This window comes from Mya arenaria, chromosome 1 (assembly GCF_026914265.1).
Source record: "Mya arenaria isolate MELC-2E11 chromosome 1, ASM2691426v1".
In the NCBI taxonomy this organism is placed as follows: Eukaryota; Metazoa; Mollusca; class Bivalvia; order Myida; family Myidae; genus Mya; species Mya arenaria.
In genome coordinates this window covers 52,418,216-52,423,623 of record NC_069122.1, presented here as the reverse complement: position 1 = coordinate 52,423,623, position 5,408 = coordinate 52,418,216, and the positions used below count along the sequence as shown (strand labels likewise).

The following is a 5,408-nucleotide window of genomic DNA, read 5'->3' as shown; positions in this document are numbered from 1 at the left end:
TTATCAAAACTTATTCTACCCGGCTTTTAAACACTGAAATACAGAACTTCGATATTTCTAATGCGTTGATTCTACTGCATTTTGAGTACAGAATTATAAGTTGAGATATTATTATAATGGTTTATATACAGTTATTGTTTTTCACGGCTTTGTTGAGACACCCGTTTGTTCCAATCGTAACAACTCGGCCATCTCCGGCAAGCTTCGAGATAGACTTCGTAAATAGTAGTAAGGATATACGAAAGTGCGATGCGGCTGCCGGCGATTAACACCGTTTTCAATCCGCGTAAAGAAGGCCCATTGTAACAACAAGGAAATGGATTGTGTTAAATTAAATGTGCTTGTTTAAGAGAAAATATTTATTGTAACCTCAAAAAATGTTCGTTTTATGAATATTAAGATGTTTCCTTATAGTTCAAGCACTCTATTTCCTCTAGAAAAATCGTGAGCACACAGAAAATTTACTTGACAGTCATTGAAATGATCATACGGTTCATGGCATGCATGAATCATTACATCGGATTAAATGCATGCATGGACTAAATGTCAACATTTTCTCAACAGTTATAGGAATACCCTATGAAATGTAAGTTTTAAGTCATACTTTGCCGTGTTATTTTTCACACCATGCCTTGCCATTAAAACAACATTACTATTCTGTATTCATTGATTGCCTTGTGCAGAGTTTTGTGGGTTGTGGTAGGATGGGTGTGAGCTGGTCACCCAGTCAGCTTTACCAGCTGAAATCTATGCATGCCTTTACTTCAGCATTATTGGGTTTGGGCTGCAGATTTTTTTTGTGTCAACAGTTCTGTGGGGTTGAGGTGGGGCGGTGACTATCCACGCAGTATGCTCAATTGTTAGAGTACCATTACAACGTTCATGTGGATATGCATCAGACAATTGTAACCACGGCCTCCCCAGGTCTGGGGAATAGTGGGGACTTTGACTTTCAGTACAGCCCACACCCTGCGCGGACGATCCAATGGCAAAATCCCTGCCAACGCCCCCACACCCCAGGGACTCTAGGTAAGGTCCATTCCACTCTATATTTTAAGCGAAGATAAAACCACCGCATTCAACCAGCACTGCAGGGCCACCTGATAGGTAAAAACACAGCCCATTTCCGCTGGTTAACCCCAGTATTCCCCCGGACCGGGGGGGGGGGTTACAATTGACTGGTGCACTGAGTTGACAGATCTTGACTTAAAATTGTATTTGTTCAAGGCAGATCATGCTTCACTTTACCACCTAGGCTGTGGATAAAACCCACTCATTAGAAGTTTCCTTACACATTATACTTGTCTTAATCTATAATTATTAGTCTCAATATCTTTGAGTAAATTGTCATTTTTTATTAAAAACAACCAAAAGAGTAACTGATAAGATACTCAACTGATTTATTTTTTTGTAAATAAAAGCCTTAAACAAATATTTAGCCAAGTTACTAAGCTTTTCATCAATGTATACCAGACTTTTTTCAATAATACTTAATCTATTTTGAATAATTAGCCTTTAGATCACTCTTCACCAAATGACTCTTTTATGTCCAACTCCATAAAATGCAAACAAGAATAATTACAGTTTGGATCAACATGTCTCTTAATTTTATTTTTGATATTAGTCAAGTAATAACAGAGCCATGTGTATGCAATCCAATGTAAAACTAATGATAAATTAGGTTTTGCTCCCATTTTTACTTTCATTTCTGTGCCAAGCCCTTTTAAGTGCATTGAGTCTTTTGGGAGACTTCACAATATTTCTGGCGCTTAATCCCCATATATGGCTTTAAGTTGCCATACAAATTTAAGTCTTCATTACAAAATATACTGTATGTCTCCACTTTAACCATAAACACACAATGAGAGGACTATTTAAAGCATTACCATGTGTCAGAATTATAGATCTTTCTTTACATTTTATTTTTCTAATTGTATTACCGGTCTCTTTAGCAATACCCTTGTGCCTCTTTGAGTACTTGGCTTGACAGTTTGGTTTTTAATACATTGTTTTGAATGTTTTATTTGTACACAACAATGATGATGATGATGATGACACTATGCTATGCCAAAACCTCAACACATTTTCTTCAAACAAAAAAGGACAGTCATTCAGAATAACTTTTATTACATCAGTTGAGAAAATAAACTCATACAATCAACGAAATAAACATGCATCTGTAAAATCAAAGGTCATGTTATGTGTTCGTTAAATTCAACTTAATAAAGAAAATAAATATTGGTTGCAGTAAGCAATGCGCATCACTTCTAATAAACATTCAAACAGACTGAAAAATAAATCAACACAAATGGAAAAACTGTTTGCAAGTCAGCTAGTATCTTATTTTATGCCTTATCAGATTGCTATGCAAGCTGGAAGCTTACAAAATCACTCTTAAGTCTGTTGCCTAAGAAGAAACAAGTATGGACATCCTTTTCCTGAGGTCAAGAGAAAGTATCTTGGAGGTCTTGAACTCACAACCTTGAATTTGGGGCTTATCCTCTAGACCACTTTCACCTTTTCACATTTTAAAGAGCCCAGTTTACAATATGGCACTTGCAAAGATGTGCCCTATTAACAGATTTTCTGAAGTCTTAAAAATTGAACTGAACAAAATAGTTCTCCTTTATTTGGTCTGCTGATGCCATCTGTTTCTGTTTTTGTAGTTATCTTCCCTCCATAATATAGGAAAACCACTTAAAGTGTATATAAATCCTTTACCATTTTACCCTTTTAAAATATATGTTCGGATTTATTTAATTATCACGGACCAACAGATGACTTTTATCTTCAACTTCACATCAGTATGTAAGTCATCAAATATTTGAGATGACAAGATGTTCCACTGAACGCTTTGTTTCCATCTTGCACTCATTTTTCCAAGGAAGGCGTTGCAGTTGTGTTAAGATGATTGCCATGCATTGCAGGTCAATCCTCATACAATGGCATTTTTGATTACATTCGGATTCCAGTGCCTGAAATAGAAAACAGAAAATACAACAATAATAGGAATTATATTTTCAGATCAATTATTTTAAAAGCCTGTACAACAACAGAAAAGTATTCACAAAACATTAAGTGCAACACCAATTTAAAGCTGCATCCTCACAGTTTTACTGTTCTGACACCTTTTTTATTTTTGTCTTTAAACGAGCCAATTGGCAATTATTGTGCAAATGTATGGAAACCAGTGATATTAGACTGCTGACATAATATCAGATCACAATCTTTCATATACAAGTTTGAAAGTTTGGTAAAAATTCCTCCAACAAGTCATATAAGGTCACACATAATAGAACAGATTTCAATTGTTTGGAAAATATTTTTTTGCTATTGCTTTAAGCCATTTAATTAATTAATTATATGTGTAAATTTAATTGAATTACTCCTTTGGGCTTTTGAAGAATGACCAAGAAGAACTGTCAATCTGTGAGAGAGCAGCTTTTAGCTCTGGACTACTGGTTAATTAAAAAATATGAAATGAAATTGTTATCATGTTTAAATTCATCTACAATGTTGATATTTTAATACTGTCAATCCTTGTTGGTTAATTGTACAAACATGCAGGTACTTTTGGGCTTAAACCAATAGGATACTTGACTGTTAAATTATTGTCCGAATTTCGAAAATAGCACAACCATTACCTCATCTGCCTTTTTTCAATAGAACAAGCCGGGAATCAGAGTCAGCTGCACCCCTGGTACCATACTCTTCTCTGAAAATGACAATAAGATTAAAATTTAAATGTCTGCATTTCATTGGCACAGTAAAAATGTCAGCATTTTTCAATGTTTCTGCATCACCACCACTGGTGGATATCAAAGAATTTAGTCTTGAAAGAAATGTGTGCTGGTTTATGCGTTCAAACTCATTTTGTTAAACCAATAGAATGAAGATCTAATTTATTTAGAGAACTATATCAGTGAACAGGGCCGAGGTATTCAATTGTGCCATTACATTAAGTTGTTCGCTACCAACACTCACCGACATATAAACCATACATCCTTGGTTAAAAGAATGTAAATATTAATTATAAAAAATTAAAGTTAATGATATGAAATGTATAAAGCTAACCTATTATCGATCTAAGTAAAGTTAGATTCAGACTTATTTGTTATCAAAAAAATAAATAATAGAGTATTTGTTTTCTTAATTTTTGCCACTGATCACTGGAGCTTCAATATTGTTATTTACTAAATTGAATCTGTCAAATGAAAGAAGACTTTACCCCACCCACTAAGAATTAATGACATTTCCAATTAGTTTCTCATTAGGGCTCTTTTAAAACTATTTTTATATTTTATTAAAATACAATAAGTATAAAAATAACACTTACACACAAATAAGTGGTAAAAGTTCGCTCCTCATTCTGTCTTTGGACTAACATATCTCTTGGTTGTTTGAACATCTTCTTGGTCGGCCATGATGGACTATTTTCTTACGACCCGTATTATATCCGAGGCCATATCTTGATACTAGCCGAGGAGTTCCGATTGCCGTTTGTTCGTTTTGAGAATATTCATGAAAACATTTGGGAAATCGACTATTTCGTTGCATTTTAGATATGAAGAAATTAATTCCGGATCTGCCAATGTACGGTGAAAAATCATTAAGGTGCGGGAGAATAATCATTTATAAAATTATAAAACTTATTATTAAATTATTCTTATGTATTTAATATTCAGCCCTTACGTAAATATACTTGTCGAAATATGTCTGTTGATGTTTCGATAAAATCATTTCACTTATAATCGTATTAACTTTAATTGAGTGTTAACGTGTATTTACACAAAAAAAGGAAATTACATTCTAAAATTTTGAATAATTTTTTTCACAATTTAGTACGATTCATGAAAGCATATGGAAATCGATTTGGAGTCATTGTTCAGAACTATGATAAAGTTATATGTATAAAAATATTTTTGTCACGTAGAATAATTCATACGAATTTTATAGAAAACAATGCGTGTTCTAAAGCTATAAAGTTGTAAAGTAAAACTGACATTTTTCTTATAATTTATCTTACAAAAATAATGAACAAAAACAATATAACTTTGTTACACTAACTTGTAAATATAATAATTTAAACACATATATCAAATGCTTCTATCGTTAATAAATACTTCATAAATCATTCATGTCATAGACTTTTATAACACTTTATAAGCTTCAAATTCCTTACGTCATTGACTCTACTTGATATATATTGTAAGAAATAGAAACTTGATGGTTTTGCTGTTCATACCACCAAAGAAGCTACAAAATACAAATGGTATGATAATAACGTCAGCTACTATTTTTCTCGGGACTGTGTGTAGTGTTATATTCTAAATTCCTGATATACTAAACATGTATACAATTATAATATTTATGTTGCTTGAACTTAATTTAGATTAAGTATTAGTATT

At 32.9% G+C, this 5,408-nt stretch overlaps 1 long non-coding RNA gene across 1 annotated transcript; it reads right to left on the bottom strand.

The window, feature by feature from the left end:
- Nucleotides 1-1,645: 1,645 nt before the first annotated feature.
- Nucleotides 1,646-4,461, bottom strand: LOC128237203 (uncharacterized). The gene is made up of 3 exons (XR_008261521.1): nt 4,337-4,461; nt 3,645-3,715; nt 1,646-2,975 (listed from the first exon to the last, which is right to left on the bottom strand). It is a non-coding gene; the product is annotated as an uncharacterized LOC128237203 (long non-coding RNA).
- Nucleotides 4,462-5,408: the final 947 nt, after the last annotated feature.